At 43.6% G+C, this 12,162-nt stretch overlaps 1 long non-coding RNA gene across 1 annotated transcript in view; it reads left to right on the top strand.

The window, feature by feature from the left end:
- Window positions 1-3,479, top strand: part of LOC115094499 — a 224,520-nt gene extending 221,041 nt beyond the window's left edge. Inside the window, exon 3 of the long non-coding RNA XR_003857570.1 lies at window positions 3,232-3,479. This is a non-coding gene — a long non-coding RNA (uncharacterized LOC115094499). The remainder of the gene's footprint in view (window positions 1-3,231) is intronic.
- Window positions 3,480-12,162: the final 8,683 nt, after the last annotated feature.

Genomic DNA, 12,162 nt, shown 5'->3' with positions numbered 1-12,162 from the left:
TGAATAGGATCAAAGTTGAAAAGTGCTAGAAAAATTCTGCATAAGCATTGTTTTCACTTCTTCTCCTGTTTGTGGTGCCTCTGTTTTGTATAGTTAGTGGAACTTGCTGGAATGATGATTTTGGTATTTATATGGCACCCTATCTAAGGTCACCTTAGAACAAATTACTTAAGTCTCTAAATAAATAAACAAACAGTTTCTTTGCCGACATTCGTGAAGCACATCATACCGGCTTACATTGAACTGAAAGGAGGAAAATACAATGAACAGAATAACATGTCATAGTTAAACGCAAATGGTGTAAGATATAAGCATCGTAAAAACATTCTGAGATTATATATAATAGCAAAAGAACTAAATAGCTATGGAGGAAAAAGGTAGAAAGAGAAACTTTGTACAAACTGAGAAAACTTTATCTTTAACAATGAGAAAGTGGTTTAGGGGTTATGAAGTGCAGCAAAGTTCCAGGGGGAGAAGGTAGGGGCACAGAGGAAAAGGAGAAGAGCAGGGGGGGGAGGGCAGGTAGTGGAGATTCTTAGAAAGGTCCATTTAGGAGAAGTCTACGTATTGGTCGAGTCGGGGTATGCCTGCTTGAAGAGCCATGTTTTGACTCCTTTTTTGAATTTGTTGAGTGATGTTCTATTCAGAGGGAAGGGGGGAGAGAGTTCCAGAGGTAGGTGCTAGCTATGGAGAAAGCCCTTTCTCTGGTGAGGGTCAGATGCGCAGCCTTCAGGGAAGGAATGTGTAGGGTACCTGCATGAACACTTCTTGTGGGGCGGTTGGAAGTGCGGAAGCGAGGCATTTCTTCCAGCCAGGTGTGATTGAGTTGGTATAATGAGCAGTGAAGAATGGTGAGTGTTTTGTATTGTGAACGGAAGGAGATAGGCAGCCAGTACAGGTCTTTGAAAATTGGAGTGATGTGTTGTGTTTTGTGGGTGTTTGTTATGATTCTGGCCATGGAATTTTGGAGGATCTGGAGTGGCTTGATAGTGGTAGCAGGGAGGCTGAGTAGTAGTCTGGATTACAGTTCAGAAATCGTTGGTGTGGAGCAGAGGTTTGAGTTTCCTGAGGATATTTAATTTGTAGAAGCCTCCCTTTATGATGGATTTAATGTAAGGTTTAAAGTTTAGTTGATGGTCGATAAGGACGCCCAAGTCTCTTACAGCCTGTAATTTGTGTTGTGGAGCAGTTGTGTTCTGAGGTGAGTCGTGGGGAGAGCAGTCAAGATGGGTGGAAATGATGAGTAGTTCTGTTTTTGCAGCGTTTAGAGCTAGGTGTAGGTTGGATAGCATTGACGTTATTGAAGAGAGGCAAGATTCCCAGAAGTGCATGGATTCCTCAATGGATTTTTGGATTGGGATAATAATCTGCACATCCTCTGCGTAAAGGAAACATTTGAGGCCTAAGTCAGATAGTAATTGGCAGAGGGGTAGGAGGTATATATTGAAAAGGGTTGATGATAAAGATGAACCTTGGGGGACACCTTGTATGATAAGGATGTGTGAGGATTGGTGTCTGTCAATTTTTACTACGTATTCTCTATGGTTAAGATAGGAGGAGAACCATGAAAGTGCGGTGTCAGCAATACTTATTTCAGCCAGGCGAGTCATTAGGATTTGATGATTGACAGTGTTGAACGCTGCCAAGATATCTAGGAGGGCGAGCAAGCATGAGGTTCCATGGTCCATACCTTTGAGGATGGTATCTGTCATTGATAGTAGTAGGGTTTCTGTATTGTGTGCTTTCCGGAATCCAAATTGTGAGGGGTGGAGGATGTTGTAGTCTTCTAGGAACTCGGAGAGGAGTTTGTTAATGACTCTTTCCAAAATTTTTGAAACGAAAGGCAGGTTGGAAATGGGTCTGTAGTTAGCTAGGTCTGACGGATCAAGGTTTGGTTTTTTTAAGGAGGGGTCTTACTACAGCAAGTTTGAGTGGGTCTGGGATGCTACCATGTGTGATGGAGCAGTTGATGAGTTCAGCAATGAGTTTTGCAATGGTGGATGGGATAGTGAGGAGAGTTTTTGAGGGAATAGTGTCTAGGAAGTGGGCTGCAGGTTTCATTTTCTTTAGAATAGTTTCAATTTCAGCATTAGTTATAGGGTCAAAGTTTCTGAGTTTGCTCCTGTTCCAATGAGTCCCCATCCCAGAGAGCTTACAGTCTAAGTGGGCGCCTGAGGCAATGGAAAGAGAGAGATATAGGGTCAAAGAGAGAGTTATAGGGTCAAAGTTTCTGAGTTTGCTCCTGTTCCAATGAGTCCCCATCCCAGAGAGCTTACAGTCTAAGTGGGCGCCTGAGGCAATGGAAAGAGAGAGAGAGAGAGCACAAGAGACTTACCCCAAGTTTATAAACAGCATCAGTCACAGAAGCAGGATTTGAACTCGGGTCTCCTGGTTCCACAGTCCATTGTTCTAACCACTAGGCTGGTCAGGCAGTGCCTCAGTAATGTTTCTCTGTTTTATTGAAGCCGTCTCCTCAGAAGGAAAGGGGGTGGCTGCCAGCACAAACAGAATGGTGCTTTGTATTTTACCCTGGATTAGGGGTGACCCAAAGTAATGGCACGGTGTCCCAAGATAAGTCGGTCTCTATTAAACAGATGGATCTCTACTAAACATCTCCCAAAGAGCGCAGCAGTTCCACTGCTAGTGTTTCCTTGTGGTGCTGCTGTTAGCCAGTGATGGACGGGATTGGATACGTTTTTGACATCAAACATGATGGAAAGTGTAATTTGCCAGTCTCGCTTCTCACACCGTCCTTCTAAGCTTAATAAACCAAGGCAAGTGTTTAAGACAATGAATCGTGTTTTTCGAAAGGAGCAAATAAAGATTAAAATTCACCAAGGAGACTAAAATCAGGCCCCATGACGAATGTAAAGCAGAGCTGTCAAGATGAAAAGAAACACAGCTCTGGATGAATGGTGCTGTAATCTGGGGATGGGGGGGAGCTCTGGATGAATGGTGCTGTAATCTGGGGATGGGGGGGAGCTCTGGATGAATGGTGCTGTAATCTGGGGATGGGGGGGAGCTCTGGATGAATGGTGCTGTAATCTGGGGATGGGGGGGAGCTCTGGATGAATGGTGCTGTAATCTGGGGATGGGGGGGAGCTCTGGATGAATGGTGCTGTAATCTGGGGATGGCTTGCAGCACTGGGGGAGCTCTGGATGAATGGTGCTGTAATCTGGGGATGTGTTGCAACACTGGGGGAGCTCACGTTTCTCCTCTTCTCTTTGCAGGGAGGAAAGAGATCCTATCAAGGGCCATGTGCGGGCAGAGATTGCAGTGGGGGCTGCCAGTGCTTCCCGGAGAAAGGCAGTCAGGTAAGGTTGCTCTTGGTGCATGAAAAGAAACAGTCACACACGGTCTTTTATCTTTAACAAAGTAAATCTGCTGCCTCTAATGACTTCATGACCCCGGAGGAATGGTGGGGAGCAGCTGCCGCTCACCTCTATAGAGACGCACCCAGACTTGAATGTCACATGAAGACATAAAGGGTTGGTTTGTTTGTTTTATTATTGCACATCCAGGAGGTTTAGTGGATCCATTGGAAAGCTACATTTTTTTTTTTTTGTTTTGGCATCTAAAAATGAAATTCCTTGTTCGGTGGAGAACGCCTTCGTAGGCTCCCCCACACATACACGTGTGGCCTCAGAGTGGTCCTGATACTTCTTAGCGGTTTGATAAACCAAATTGGCTTCAATTCCAAACTCAGTGTGAAGCTAAGAGAGACTCCTGCGCTCAGGAATAGATAATGCTCCTGACAGCTGACACCAAGCCAATGTGTGAGTGCAGATTGGAAGACAGAAGTCCAAAAAGCATTATTTATAAATGCAGCCATGTGTAATCCAAAGGGACTCGTAGCCAAGCTAATGTTGCACAGAATGCAGCCCGGTGTCCCACATGGAACAGGTCCACTCCACCCCCGTTTCCTTATCTATAATACTTTTAGCTCCTGCTCTCCCCATCTCTCCATGCCCCCCTCCCCCCCCTCAAAAAATGGTAACTTTTGCTTTAAAAAAATAAAAATTGCAGTCAGGTATACTTCAGTTTAAAGTTTGGTCAAACCAAGTATCTGAACTTTCTACCCCTCTCCCCGGAACAGAAATAAAACTTCCAGTGCTGAACCGGAGCAGAGGGGGGTGGCACAAAGGTGGTGGGGGGGTTATGTAATAGCAAAATCAGCACAGAGACTGGTGGCATCTTATAGAGAAACAGATTTATTGGGGGCTTAAGCTTTCGAAGACAAGTCCGCTTACATGTCCTCAAAAGTGTACGCCCAAATAAATCTATTAGGTTATAAGGTATCACTGGCCTCTGTGTCAATTTAGCCAGAAGAATGTGATACGTTTAAATTTATTCTCCTCTGTGCTTGGTGTGAGGGCTTCTCCCATGTCATGAGGGATATCATCATCTAAGGTGTGATCCTGGCAGGGCCTGCCTGACGCCGGCCTGTAGGCTCATAGTATAGCACCAGCAGGCTGAAAACATGGTGCCAGTGTGGATACCATTCTGCTGACAGGGCGCAGATATCCAGTCAGTATGTAGAGTAGTCGCCTTTGTTTCTTCTGTGTGACACTCTCTCCTTTTACATGTGAACAATTCTGGCCTAGTGTGAAGAGCAAGCCATGCACGTTAGAGGCACATACCATATTGCCACAGCACCCCCAACTGGATCTTGCTGCAATGGCAGTTTCCTGGCTGCACAGGAGCAGCTGACCCCTTCGTTTCGTGTGGACGAGATGGATCTGATTCGTTTTAATCCCCCCCATCCTTGCCTCACATTGGCTTACACCCCTGTGCTCAGAAGGTTAAGGAAATGAGAGAGCCGCGTCTTCATCTGTCCCACACCCAGCAGTTAGGAAGTGGATCTCAGTTTGGGAATGTTTTATTTGAGAGGAGATTTTCTGTCCACCTCCTCCTGCCCAGGAGATTGGAGAAGAAAAAGGATGGGGTTTTTTTTTCTCCTGTTGCAAAATTTTTGGGTCATTCAGACCAAAAGATCTCAGAGACTTCTAGAAGGTTGATAGGTTGGAAGGGCTACCCTCCGAAGGAGAGAGGAGAAGCTTCAGGCGCACTCCAGGAGATTCTGACAAAGAGAAATAGGAAAGGACTCAATCTAGTGGACCTCAGGCAATTGAAAAGGGAGATCCCTGTCATGATCTTAAAGACCTCTATTATATCCCCCCTCAGCCGTCTCTTCTCCAAGCTGAACAGCCCTAACCTCTTCAGCCTTTCCTCATAGGGGAGCTGTTCCAACCCCTTTATCATTTTGATCGTCCTTCTCTGAACCTTTCCCAGTGCAATTATATCTTTTTTGAGATGCGGCGACCAGAATTGTACACAGTACTCAAGGTGTGGTCTCACCATGGAGAGATACAGAGGCATTATGACATTTTCTGTTTTGTTCACTATTCCCTTCCTAATAATTCCTAAAACCTATATTTTTTTTTGACTGCCACAACACACTGAGCCGACGATTTCAATGTATTATCCACTATGATGCCTAGATCTTTTTCCTAGGTGGTAGCTCCTAATATGGAACCTAACACTCACCTTGCACTTGTCCACATTAAATTTAATCTGCTATTTGGATCCCCAGTTTTCCAATCTTGCAAAGTCCTCCTGCAATTTATCACAATCTGCTTGTGATTTAACTACTCTGAATAGTTTTGTATCATCTGCAATTTGATTACCTTACGCATCGTATTCCTTTCCAGATCATTTATAAATAGATCCCTGAGGATCTGTTTGCCTTTTCCACTGAGAAAATTGTCCATTTAATCCTACTCTGTTTCCTGTCTTTTAACCAGTTTGTAATCCACGAAAGGACATCACCTCCTATCCCATGACTTTTTAGTTTTCAATCCTACTCTGTTTCCTGTCTTTTAACCAGTTTGTAATCCACGAAAGGACATCACCTCCTATCCCATGACTTTTTAGTTTTCGTAGAAGCCTCTCATGAGGGACTTTGTCAAACGCCTTCTGAAAATTGAAATACACTACATCTACCGGTTCACCTTGATCCACATGTTTATTAACCCTTCAAAAAAATGAAGCAGATTTATGAGATGAGGCAAGACTTCCCTTGGGTAAAGCCATGCTGACTTTGTTCCATTAAACCATGTCTTTCTTATATGTTCTGTGATTTTGGTCTTTAGAATAGTTTCCACTGTTTTTCCTGGCACTGAAGTCAGGCTAACCGGTCTGTAGTTTCCTGGATCATCCCTGAAGCCCTTTTTTAAATATTGGGGTTACACTGGCCACCCTCCAGTCTTCAGGTACAATGGAAGATTTTAATGATAGGTTACAAATTTTAACTAAGATTGAAATTTCATTTTTTAGTTCCTTCAGAACCCCGGGGTGGATCCAGGTGATTTACTACTCTTTAGTTTGTCAATCTGGCCTACTACATCTTTCAGATTCAGTGATTTGGTTCAGTTCATCTGACTCCTCACTCTTTAAAACTATCTCCGGAACCGTATCGCCCCAACATCCTCATTAGTAAACACGGAAGCAAAGAATTCCCTAAGAGTTCCTTTAACCCCTCTGTCATCTAATGGTCCAACTGGCTCCCTAACAGGTTTCTTACCTTGGATATATTTTTAAAAGTTTTTATTATGAGTTTTTGCCTCTACGGCCAACTTCATGTCAAATTCTCTCTTAGCCTGCATTATCAATGTTTTACACTTAACTTGACAATGCTTATGCTTTTTCCTATTTTTTTAAGATGGATCCTTCTTCCAGTTTTTGAAGGATGTTTTTTTTGGCTAAAATAGTCTTTCACCTCACCTTTTAACCATGCCAGTAATCTTTTTGCCTTCCTATCACCTTTCTTAATGTGTGGAAAACATCTGGACTGCACTTCTCATATTATATTTTTGAACATTGTCCACGCCTGTTGTACACTTTTAACCTTTGCAGCTGCACCATTCAGTTTTTTTTTCTATTTTCCTCATTTTATCAAAGTTTCCCTTTTGAAAGTTTAGTGTTAGAGCTGTAGATTTACTTATTGTCCCCCTTCCAGTTATTAGTTTAAATTTGATCATGTTATGATTCCTATTGCCAAGTGGCCCCACCACCATTACCTCTCTCACCAAATCCTGTGTTCTACTAAGAATTAAATCTAAAATTGCTCCCCCTCTCATTGATTCCTGAATCAATTGCTCCATGAAGCAGTCGTTTATTCCATCCAGGAAATGTATGTTTCTAGCATGTCCTGATGTTATATTTACTCAGTCAATATTGGGGTAATTGAAATCTCCCATTCTTATTGCACTGCCAAATTGATTAGCTTCCCTGATTTCTCTTAGCATTTCATCATCTGTCTGATCATTTTGTCCAGGTGGATGGTAGTATACTCCTATCACTATACTCTTACCCAACACACATGGGATTTCTACCCATATAGATTCTACTGGGCATTTAGTCTCTTGTATGATCTTTATCCTGTAGACTCTATACCTTCCCAGACATAAAGTGCCACACCCCCTCCAAGTTGATGCTCCCTATCATTGCGATATAATTTGTACCCCGATATAGCACTGTCCCATTGGTTATCCTCCTTCCACCAAGTCTCTGTGATGCCAATTATGTTAATCTCATCATTTGCTGCTATACACTAACTCTCCCATCTTACTTCTTAGACTTCTGGCATTGGCATACAGACATTTCAAAGTGTGTGTTTTGTTTGTATTAACAACCTCTTTTCAGTTGTTTGGGATAATTTGGAATTCTTTAGCTTAGGTGATTCTTTATAGACACATGGACTACTTTTGCTTTTATTGGAACCTCTCTGTTGGGATGCCCTAACTCTCCTGTTTCAATAGTATCCTTCAAAGATACATTCTTCTGAACCATAATTGCTGAGTGACTGTCTGCTTTCCCCCTTGTTCTAATTTAAAAGCTGCTCTATCTCCTTTTTAAAAGTTAGTGCCAGTAGCCTGGTTCCATTCTGGTTAAGGTGGATCCTGTCCTTTCGGAACAGTCTCCCCCTCCCCAAAAGGTTGTCTAGTTTCTTACAAAATTTAAACCCTCTTCCTTGCACCATCGTCTCATCCACGCATTGAGACTCCGGCGCTCTGCCTGCCTCTGGGGATCTGGACATGGAACAGGGAGCATTTCAGAGAATGCCACCCTGGAGATTCTGGAGTTCAGCTTTCTACCTGAAATCCTAAATTTGGCTTCCAGAACCTCCCTCCCACATTTTCCTATGTCGTTGGTGACGACATGTACCATGATAGCCGGCTCTTCCCAAGCACTATCTATAATCCTATCTAGGTGACGTGTGAGGTCCGCCACCTTCGCAACCAGGCAGGCAAGTTACCAGGCGGTCCTCACATCCACCAGCCACCTAGTTATCTACATTTCTAATAATTGAATCACCAACTATGATGGCCGACCTAACCCTTCCCTCCTAGGTAGTAGCCCTGGGAGAATTATCCACAGTGAGAGAGGAAGTTGGGCTCTGGAGTTCGAAGCCTGGATTGCTCGCTGTGATCTCTGGAGTCCTCTCCCGGGGGATGCTGGGAACAGTATGCAGATGATCTTCCAGTCCTCTTCTACTGCAAGGGGTGTGGGGCTTCTGGAAGCTGGGGCTCTGGAGTTCGAAGCCTGGACCGCTCGCTGTGTTCTCTGGAGTCCTCTCCCGGGGGATGCTGGGAACAGTATGCAGATGAGCCTTCCAGTCCTCTTCTACTGCAAGGGGTGTGGGGCTTCTGGAAGCTGGGGCTCTGGAGTTCGAAGCCTGGACTGCTCGCTGTGTTCTCTGGAGTCCTCTCCCGGGGGATGCTGGGAACAGTATGCAGATGAGCCTTCCAGTCCTCTTCTACTGCAAGGGGTGTGGGGCTTCTGGAAGCTGGAACTCTGGAGTTCGAAGCCTGGACCGCTCGCTGTGTTCTCTGGAGTCCTCTCCCAGGGGATGCTGGGAACAGTATGCAGATGAGCCTTCCAGTCCTCTTCTACTGCAAGGGGTGTGGGGCTTCTGGAAGCTGGGGCTATGGATTTCGAAGCCTGGACCACTCGCTGTGTTCTCTGGAGTCCTCTCCCGGGGGATGCTGGGAACAGTATGCAGATGAGCCTTCCAGCCCCTTCTTCAAGCAAACCAGGGAAAGATTGCACAATACTGGAGGAAATATTGCAAACCTTGGAGGCAGTTCTCAGATGGTCCACATGCAGGTGCTTTTAACTCATGAACTTTGGAAATTTCAAAAGAGAAATGGTTGACCTTTTTTCTGTCTAAAAATATACAATTGCTAAATGGTCCAAGTGCATTGTACCTGCTGTTCTTGTGGGGGGTGGGGGTGATGGATCAAAATAGTGTGCATTCATTTTGAAAGTCGAATGCCTGTGTACTGCTTTCCCTCCCAACCTTATAAACAACCACAAGAAGGCCTCTCTTCTCCTTCACGCTGGGGAACCTGTGCTCTGTAGAAGCCACGCATCCTTTTAGTTACGTCTGAGGAGGGCAATTTCCTGTCTTCCCATTTTACCATTCTGAAAATTGACCTCCTTAGAATTAAAATCCATTGACAGCAATGGTAGAAACTGTATTCTATTTTCAGCGTGGCCACAGGAAAGTGTGACACTCTGCAGTATTATATGATGTTAGATATATTTCCTATAGCATTTTTAATTGTCTATATGTGTAATAAATGTACCAAATGCCATTTTCAGAATATTGGGGTTCTTTTCAGGAAGGGTGGAAAATAATGGGGTAGATTTTAAAAAAACTATGCCCACGCGTACTTTTGTTCGTGCGACCGGCGCAAACAAAAATCTGGGGTCAGCGTGCACAAGGCTGTGCAAAATCGGCAGGCTGCGGGTGCCGAGCCGCACTGCCTGCCCCCATTCCCTCCCCTACCTTTGTTTGAAAAGTCGCGCCTGCCTGAGGCAGGCGTAATTTGCGCATGTCGGCCGGCCGGCATGTGATTCCCCGGCCCGGGAGCAGTTATGGAGGCCTCGGCCATGCCCCCGGGCTGAAACCACGCCTGCGGCCCCGCCCTGGATGACGCGGCACCGCGACATGCCCCCCGACACGCCCCCCAGGAAAGCCCCGGGACTTACACACGCCCTGCCGAGCCTATGTTGAATAGGGAACGGAACACATGAAACGTGTATATTTTTATATTCACTTTAAAATATATGGGATTTTTAACCCATTACACGCTGTGTCAGGCTCTGTGGAGAAAGCAGTTCGATGTTGAGACTGCGGCACAAATTCTGGCCTTTTTTGAAAGGGCACATGAAGCTGTAATGCTTATGTGATTCAAAAGGAAAAATTAACCAGCTGTATATGGATAAGTGGTAAGGACAGATTTTATTAAAAGCCAATCTTTATTCTACTATGGTCAAGATTTAAAAAATGTTTTTTATGTAGAGACAGAAACCTCAGAACTGGTAAACCTTGTTATTTTTTACAAAGGTTTTTGAAGAACCAGTGAGTTCGATCATAGGTTTCCTGTTGTCTCTTTTTATATTTTTCCTTTAAAAAGATTTTTTAACTTATATGTATATTATTAAACATGATGTTCTGGGTATTTGGTACGACTTGGCATGTTATATTGGAATGAACTTCCCTTGCAATTTTGTGTTACCGTTAGTAGCACAGCCGTTATTTTCTGGCTTGTAAATTTTAAGCTGATTCGGCTAGTTTGCCACGAATTAACCTCAATGTATATTTGATTCAAATTTTTACTGAGAAAGTTCTTGTGCCTTTTCGCATTACAGAATGTCCTTTGAGAACAATGTCCGTATCAACTTGAGAATGCAGCCCGAGTTAGAGCAGGCAAAATAGTTATTGTGACTTTATGCCTTAAGACAAAATGACATAGTTTGAAGACTTGTTGCTTGCCTTCTATAATGTAGCACTAATTTGGTAAACTTGTTGCAATATAAATGTTTCAAAACAAGTCTGTGCTTATAATCCCCGCCACAGTGTTGCACTTATCTTTCAAACTTGTTGCGATGTCTTTCACCGCTTGAAACAAGTGTGTGCCTAGAATCGCCAACGTCAACGTTTCACATGTAGTTTCTTCAGGGCAGATTGAAACTGTCTGTGGCTGGTAAAGATTGGCTTTTAATAAAATCTGTCCGTACCACTTATCCATATACAGCTGGTTAATTTTTCCTTTTGATACATTAGAGACTAGCTGATCCCAATTTCTTTGTCTATGCTTATGTGATTCAACATCAGGATAAGTGTTTTTTCACTTTTTCTTATCTGTGGATATATTTTGCATTAAGAAACTTTAAAAAAAAAAAAAAAAAAAGGAAAAAAGAGAAAATAAGAAAAAACTGCTAAGGTTTACAGTTGATTATGAATAATAAGTTTTAGCAACAAACCCGATGATTAGATAATATCTGTGGTGAGCTATTCACTGTGTAATGGGTTAAAAATCCCATATATTTTAAAGTGAATATAAAAACCTACACGTTTCATGTGTTAAGTTTTGGCTCCCGTATGAGGGTGGTTGTTGCAATAAATATACGCTCCATTGGCATTTTAAAACAAGCGTGGTTTATTATAAAGAAGATTGTTATATTAATACCATAGTTTCATATCCAGTTGTTAAGTGTTTAGTGTTGAATAGGGAACGGAGGCAGGCTGTGCAGCTCGGCACGCGTAGGGGGAGCTCGGGGCAGGTTTTTGGGGGGGTCCGCGCGTACCCCTTTGAAAATCTGCCCAATGTTTGCCAATGGTAAACCATCCTCCCATACTAACTCCTATTCCATCTCCCTGATTACCCTTCAGTACAGATATTTGTAATGTTCACAGATGAATATAGTTATTAATTTTTTTTTTAAGTTAGCGAGAAACTGAGACTGTCAGCCAATTGGGAGAGCATGCATCTGTGAGTAGATTGCTTGAGTTCCCTTTGCAAACCTTTTACATCTGGAGCGCTGAATTGAACCCTAATGTGCCATGAAGAATCTTGCCAACAAGGTTATCCTGCTCACAGACAATGTCCCATTCCACTCGGTCAACCCAACCCAATGGCTCTGTCTGACAGCGTGAGGGCCAAGCACCTCCCCAAAAATATGACCATGTGGCTGTAACCAATAGAGCAAAGAGGTAGCTACTGACAGCAAAGTTTTTGCCAACTCATAAAAGGAACTGGTGGGGAGGAAATGTTGCCAAGTCCTGCGAGGAACTAAAAGCATCAACTCTG

The sequence above is a fragment of the Rhinatrema bivittatum genome, chromosome 6, assembly GCF_901001135.1.
Source record: "Rhinatrema bivittatum chromosome 6, aRhiBiv1.1, whole genome shotgun sequence".
Taxonomy (NCBI): domain Eukaryota; kingdom Metazoa; phylum Chordata; class Amphibia; order Gymnophiona; family Rhinatrematidae; genus Rhinatrema; species Rhinatrema bivittatum.
This window is presented reverse-complemented; position numbering and strand designations above follow the sequence as displayed.